Source organism: Hordeum vulgare, chromosome 6H (genome assembly GCF_904849725.1).
Source record: "Hordeum vulgare subsp. vulgare chromosome 6H, MorexV3_pseudomolecules_assembly, whole genome shotgun sequence".
NCBI classification, from domain to species: Eukaryota; Viridiplantae; Streptophyta; class Magnoliopsida; order Poales; family Poaceae; genus Hordeum; species Hordeum vulgare.
Window position 1 is genome coordinate 18,869,921 of NC_058523.1, and position 7,789 is coordinate 18,877,709.

The following is a 7,789-nucleotide window of genomic DNA, read 5'->3' on the forward strand; positions in this document are numbered from 1 at the left end:
ACGTTTTGGGTACCGCCCGAGAAAAATGGTTACCGGGCGGTAACCGCGTTTCCCGCCGCCCTACAAGAAAGATGTATTCCGAGCAAAAAAATCCGATTTTTTTGAACTTTTTGAATTTAAACGCTCGAGGTATAGTCAAATAGAGAGGCATCTCAATAATTTTCTCGCTAAGCACTTGAAGGCTAGAGTCGGTCATGGATCCATCTGACGAGGCGACGATTTTAAAATTTAGGAGAGGAAGGTACGAAGGCAATAACGACAGCAGTCTAAATCTGAGCGATCTGATGAGACGAAGGGGATGAGATGATATGTCTCGTATAGCAACGGTACCCTTTTTAGACCGATGTCAACATTTCCATATTATCGATCGAGTGTTTTTTTTTAAGAAATATCGATCAAGCACCTGTGCTCGATGGCCTCGACTCATCCCAACTCCAGCTCCAATGACTTGTGTATGCCAGGGCTTGTTTTATATTTCCTCCGCTTTTAAATATAAGACGTGTTATATTGCATTGTATGTAGTTCATGGTGAAATCTCTAGAAGGTCTTATATTTAGAAACGAAGAGAGTACTATATACTCCCTCCTTTCCGGTTTATAGGGCTCAAATCTGAAATCTCATCAACAAAGATGAATTATGAAAGAATGACATTAGTTTTAACTAGACAATGAAATATTTCTCACATATTCAATTTCCGAGAAAATAAATGTAGCATCCTCCTTCTTATTGGACTTGCATGATGAATGTAAAAAATAATGCATGCATAGCCACTCATTTCTTTTCTCTAAACTGTATGAATTAAATATGGCGTGGGACTCAAAGCATTTTAACTTAATTAGACTCAAATGGGCATAATACTCCCTCCGTCTCAAAATTCTTGTCTTAGATTTGTCTATAAACGGATGTATCTAAATACTAAAATATGACTAGATACATTCATATCTACACAAATGTAAGACAAGAATTTTAGGACGGAGGGAGTATAACTTAATTAGACTCAAAATCAGCATAATGCTTCAACAGGAGACGACGAGCACGAGGACGATGAGCGCAGAGGCTATCTAGCTTGGAGCAGCGTGGGCGGCGGGTTTGCTCCAACAGGAGGCGACCACAACCAGCCGAGGGCGAGCGCGACGGCAGAAGACATGAGCAACAGATGAACACAGGGACGACGATAGCCGCACACCTACGACGATGTCGACCTGATGTAGTGTGCCCCTGCGACCAGTCGAGGTCTCCCGTGGGTGGCAGGCAAGCACAATGGACCGAGGACGATCGGGGCGCTACTCTTTTCTTTTTTTCCTATCGTGGAGAAACTGCTTTGCTAAAAATCAATCGACTGAGACTTGACGAAGTCTTAAACGATACTATAATCCGTTGATTTTGCATTGAGATTCATGCGAAGTCTCAAGCGACCGAAACCTAGACACATCCGTGAAGAAACCCCATGGTCGGAGATAGATGAAGGCATATCTTAATCTGACGGTTAACAAAAGGTTGATCCGGTAGCTGGGACGCGACCGGCCCAGTGTTTCGGCCGGTCCACGGGCGCCTAACACTGGCCATTAAAATATGCTTTCGTCTCCGTTCCGTGGGCCGCTCGATTCATGACCATGATAATAAGTTGATTCAAGACTCGATTCCAGCTCAGGCCCATCGCATCGCATTGATTTGCCTCAAACAGAAAACAAAAAACTTAACCGGAGTTGAGCGTCGAAACAGCGAGCGAACATATGGCGACGACAACGGCGACGGGGGTGTTGCCTCGGGCGCTGCTGCTGCCGACCATCAGGCGCCGACTCGCCACCAGCACCGGGCAGCCCGTCGTGTCCTTCACCGGCGCCCGTCCCAGCACCACCCTGGTAGTGGTTGGCATGCCTCCCTCATCGCATACACTTCAGACATCAACTATATACACATAATTAATCTACGTTCCTTTCTTACTGAATCTGTGGGGATTTCAAAATTTTCGCAGGCTCATCAGGCGGAGGTTGCTGCGCGTCGACAACTCAGATGGTAGGCCTTCCTTCTTGCTTGCGCTGTCATCTGCCAATACGAGCTCCTAGGAACTCTTTTGATCCATGGCTAACAGTTGAAGGCTATTTTTCCTTCCCTTGTGCAGGCACAAGATGCAGCAAGACGAGGTCATTGCGTGGGCGATCATTGCGTTGCCCTTTACGCTATTTTACTGCCGGGATCTCTTCCGAAGGGTGCGTAAACCTCAAGCAGATTAAAGTACAAGAAGCAGAAATATTGTTACATCATGTCGGTAAAGCCATAGACAACAGTGTGCCACTCTATACCAGGTGTAAAATAGTTAATCCTGGTGGCAATTGATTATACGTACTCCAAATTAAGATGCAATAGGAAAAAAAAGAATCGCTACGTGCAATACATACCTCTTCTCCCATGGTAGAAAGTGATTCAGGTGGTATTCCAGGTCGCGATTAGGTACCAATTCATATACAAGGAAGAGTTCAACCTTGTGCTGAAAGCAACAACACCAATAACCGATGAAGTCTCGGCTGCAGCACCAACCTATCAGCTCCACTAGATTTTTGTGCCTTGTTTCACTAATTGTCGTGAGTTCATCCCTGAAATCCCTTCCTGTTGTGTTCTTCATTTTCTTGACAGCCAGATCTTCCCATTCCATGCTGCTATCATTCCAGTAGCTCCCTGATATACTTCGCCAAAGGCACCGCCTCCAAGCTTGGTGGAGAAATCGCCTGTCATAGTGGCCAATTCTCCGTACTCGAATCGCCTGAGGCCTGTTGTTCTTAACGCAAAGAATCAAGTGTATTTTCCCACCTGAACCGTGCGACATCCTTCCAACAGCTTGCTACCATTACTCCAGAAATATTACAAAAAGCTGTCCATAATACTTTTTGCGACCTGTTCAAGCATTAGCGGTGTAGATTAAATATTACTTGAAGTTACTCTGCTCAAGATGCACAGCTTCAAAGCAATAAACCAAATTTGCATTGGGATTTTCTGCAGCATTGGAACTGTGTTGTATGATGATTTAACATTATAATGTGATCATAGAACTGAATCAAATTGTGATATCATGGACCTACTTTCAGGCAAAAATATACACATTCAAATAGAAGTACTTCAATAATATATTGATAGTCAAAAAAATTCAAAGTTGTTTCACACATTGAGTTGATAGTCAAGTTTTAAAAGTTTGATTAGATCTGTTTCAAATGCACCAACGTTTTTGGACTGGAGGGAGTAATAACTAAATAACTCGAGCAAGATCCACTTATGCCATCCCTATATCCACCAGCATTACTCTCACGCCCATCCCTTAATTACCTGTTCCCAACCATAATAAGTCATACCCATCCAACCTCCACTGCCAGGCCATTGCCATCAACCACAACTAGAATTTACATATGATTTTTAAGAATTTTAGTGTGCCAAGATAAGAGCAACTCTAGCAAACCCCGTATAACGCCGCGACCCGTAAAATAATCGTCAAAATACGGGTCGGCGCGGAAAATTCTGCCCGAGCAGACTCCGCAAACGTGTCCGATCCGTAAAAGTTTTTGCGGGACGTGACAAAAGTTCGCCCTCAACCTTTAGATTCACAAGGTGGGAGGCCGACCCGAGCTCGCTCCCTATCAGCAGCGAGATTTGGCGCGAGGGAAATTTCCACGCGGCCGTTCCTGCTCCCCCCTCCTTGGCAAGGAGATTTGGCGCGATGGAAATTACCGCGCGCTCGGGTCTATCTTCCCTGCCATGGAAGCCTCACAGTCGTCCCCCATGAACGTGGAGTTTACGCACGTGTTATCCCCTCCGGCGGATCTCGTCTGGGGACATGTCGCTCCCGTTGTTGCCCAAGGCACCAACACGCCTGCCGGCAAGCGGCAGGGCAACATTGTCGTGCAGTGCGGCAATCCGGCTGGCCCAGCCGGAAAGGCACGTGCGCCGGGCGCCGCCGCCGCTACTTGATCTGCCCGGCCGCCGACGAAGAAGGTGAGCAAGGTTTCAGGCGTGAAGCAGAAGAAGGTTCCTACGAAAAGGGTGACACCTTCATCCACTCCATCTGCCCCGGCGAGATGTTCCCCGACCATGCCTTTCAGTTGCGCTGCTTCCACCGCATGCGAGGTGTTCGATGAAATGGTCGGAAGGTATGCATCTTCGATCCCTTGTTCTTGCTTCTCTTTTCGCCATTGTGGTAGCTCGTGACTTGATGTCACTCAATGTAGCGGTGGTTCAAAGATCAAATCTTGATCAAGGCTTGGAGCGCGTTGTCTATGGATGCTTGCAGGGGTATGTCTCAAAGCTCCAAGAGATATTGGCAAAGAATCGAAGATCAATACTTCCACGTGATGGTCAAGTATCCCAACAGGACACCACAGACCTTTCAGTCACTCCAAGGTCGTTGGGACGTGATGCTAGCAAAGACATTGGAGAAAAGAAAGGGTTGGCCAAGAAGAAGGCACGAGAGAGCAAGGGCCATCAGCCAAGAATGAGGGGTTGCGCAAGGCGGCCATTAAGGACAGAAGAGCACGTGCCGCCATGTCCAAGCTTCTTGTCGAAGAGAATAGGATCATGACATTGAACCGCAATGACATGGACGACATCAGCCAAGAATGGCATGATATGGCAAGGAGAAACATCTTGAAGAGGAGGATGCTTGCGTCGGCCGGTGCGTGTTACTGTGCCGGTGATGTTTTATCATCAGGATTTGGAACCAATGTCGCTGATGATTTCGGTGCCGAAGTTGGAACAAGTGCCGGTGATGGATTGGGGGCGGCGATGACCTCGATTGATGTGGTGGGGAGTGAAGAGTGACCAAGATGATGACGGATGTGATTGTCGTTTTTGCATGAAGTCCTTTTGGATTTGTCCTTCAAAACTATGCATTTATTTGGGCGTGAACTATGTTTTATTGTTTGAATTTGAACTCATTTGTCGGAATCGCTGTCAAATTTTTTATTAGTGGTTTTCGGTTTGCGGGTCAACGCGGCGGCGTCCGAGCAGACCCCGCGTAGCCGACCGGTAAAAAACGCATCTTCTATGAATATCCTTTTTACGAGTCCGTTTTGCAGGGTCTAACTCTGCCCTCGCTCGCGCCGGCCTGCAAAGCCGTTTTTCCGCGAAATGTAAACGTGTTTTACGGATCGGCGTTATATGAGGTCTACTAGAGATGCTCTAAAGGTGAGCAAATCTTTAACAACAACTCGCCATAGCAAGACCTTCCGAATGAAAGAATCCCTCAACACCTGGATGGAACACAATGACATAACCTAAAAAGATTCATGTCCTCCATGCAAAACAACAGCACAAACCTCCAGGTCTTCATCAAGCAAGTCTGATTTTCTTCTTCTGAAGTTTCATATATTCTCTAGAATTTCTTATCATTTATTATGATTATTCTATGCAGCATTGCATGGTCTACCCGGCATTTTGTCACAGTATTTTTATTTGGTGAAACTAAATGTTGTTGGTATTTGCTGACTTAAGCATTGCAGTCCTACTAAAATATACAAGAGCAATGGGCACTTTAAGTGCTAACGACAATAGTAGAGCCATGACTAATGGATATTCATCAAAACATCAGAATCATTTTCTATATATCTTGGCCCATATCTTGTACAGAAATATAGCGATTGTCATTTAAATCAAACATGTATCATTGTTGTAAATGAAAATAATATTCATACGTCAAAACATTTGTAGGATCACAAGCATATGGGCGTTTTCTACCTGATTTGCTAGTGAAGACCGATCCAGTGGTCATTCGTCTGCGCTTTATTTGTGTGTCTTGTGCGTCAGAACCTATATATTCAATGAAAGGTCAAATAAAGGGATACATTATGAATGTCAAATTCATACAAAGAGCACAAAAATTTAAACACTGGATGGAATGTCTTGATTTTGATAAGTTAAGAATTATCACTCATAGTGGAGTCTGGCCGTGAGGCTCGTTGGAAAAAAATAATAGGCAAGTTCAGAAACGTAAATGACTTTGATGTGCAATCTATACGAGACAAGATAGGCCATTGAGCGTTTTTCCTGGAGGAGAAATACATGTTATTTGGTAGGAAATGGAGGTATTTTAGCAAACTTTATCAGTGATGTAAGATGTACATAATAGAGGTCTAGAGTTTCCTCTTCAATTTTAAAAAAGATATTTTTTAATGCCAAGTGTAGTGTTCAGAATTTAGTGCAGATAACCCTCCACTACACTATTTTTGTCTTTTACAAGAGTTACCACTATGACAACTTGGACAACCTGTTTCAATTTTTTGATAATTTGAACACAATTGATCCCAATATTCCACTTCGAACCACATTTGAGATTTTGGATGAACCTCACATGATACAAATAGTGGATATTCCGCAACAACTGAATATTGAGAAATAATCCTACTCCGTTTTTAAAACATTGAACTGAATATTTGAGTTAAATCTGGTTCAAACTAGAATATTCAGTTTAAAATGTGGTTCAATCTGTCAAATATTTAGAAATAGGGATCCATTTTATCAGTTTAACAAATAGCTGGTCCACAGTAGAATTTACCTAGCCAAACTAATAAAACCTTTTTTGCTCCTTTTCATCAATAATAATAAAACCATTTAATTCCTTTTCAAAAATAGGTTTTGACATGACCTACAAGGGTGCCACTTTGTCGATTGCTATTGTTCCTAAATATGCTAATGAAAAACGGTGAGACAGTGACCATGAAACTAGTTCACAACGAATCTAAATAGACTTATGTATGTTAATGATCAGAGTAAAAAAAACAAACGCTTGTGGCACTTAATATGTCAATCCATTTTGGGATGCAAGATAATACTTTTCAGAATTTCAAGTTTGAGAATTAGGATGTTGCATACATACATACCTGCGTGAGTCGAAAGGGTTGAGTTGAAGGACCAAGACAATATCTGATGGAGCTGGAAAGATGTACCAGTGGCCGCAGAAAACCCCACCGCCACCTCCGGCGGTAGCAAGGACGTGACGGGATCAGGCAATATGGTGCTTACCTCAATGGGGCCGACAGAAGGATGATCATCAAACTGTAGGGAGGCGACAAGCATCTTGGTACTGTTGTCGTAGGTGATGGACGCTGTCATAGAGCCGTTCAAGCTGAAGGTGGGTAAGCTTGTCGTGTTAACCGACTGCCTAACAGAGTTTATGTCGACGCCGATATGATCCTGGGTGCCACTTGGGTCCCAGGTGTTGCTGAACACGTCGAACTCTACGGCGATGAACTGGTCTGTGCCGTGGACTTGGCTCCGGCCGTCATCGACAGGGAGACCGAGGTTACCCCCGCTTGAGCTTGGCGGTAATCTGGAAGGGTAGCTGGAGAGGAAGAAAGCCATGCCACCCTCTTTGTTGCTGCCACCGACGTTGAGCCCGATCGCGAACTTGAACCGTGTGGTGAAGCTCGATACCTCACCGGTGATACTGTCATAGAAGGGCACAGGGTGAGCGTACGCCATCCGCCCCATGCAGTTGTTGTTGGCGATTCTCTGCGTGATGGAGTTGTAGGTGAGGTCGACCAGCTTCCCGTGCAAGGCCGCATCGCCCTCCAATCGGAGGTCTTGTAAGCGAGAGATGGATATGGTGGAGAAGTCGAAGCTGAAGGAGAAGGGTGAGTTGGCGGCTGCTACGAGATGCTGAGGAGCATTACGAGACATGGAAAGGAGGACGCAGCCAGCGTAAAGTAGTAGGAGAAGCTGCGGCGTGCTGCTTCTTGCACCTGAGGCCATTAGCATATGTGCTGCTACTTGGAGTTGGAAGTGATAATCCCGCTTATGATTGGCCAGC

The 7,789-nt window shown here is 44.9% G+C and overlaps 1 pseudogene across 1 annotated transcript; it reads right to left on the bottom strand.

The window, feature by feature from the left end:
• Nucleotides 1-2,249: 2,249 nt before the first annotated feature.
• On the bottom strand, nucleotides 2,250-7,789 carry LOC123402723 (annotated as a pseudogene). The gene is made up of 3 exons (XR_006611338.1): nucleotides 6,861-7,789; nucleotides 5,719-5,790; nucleotides 2,250-2,892 (listed from the first exon to the last, which is right to left on the bottom strand). The product of XR_006611338.1 is annotated as a lectin-related protein-like (transcript).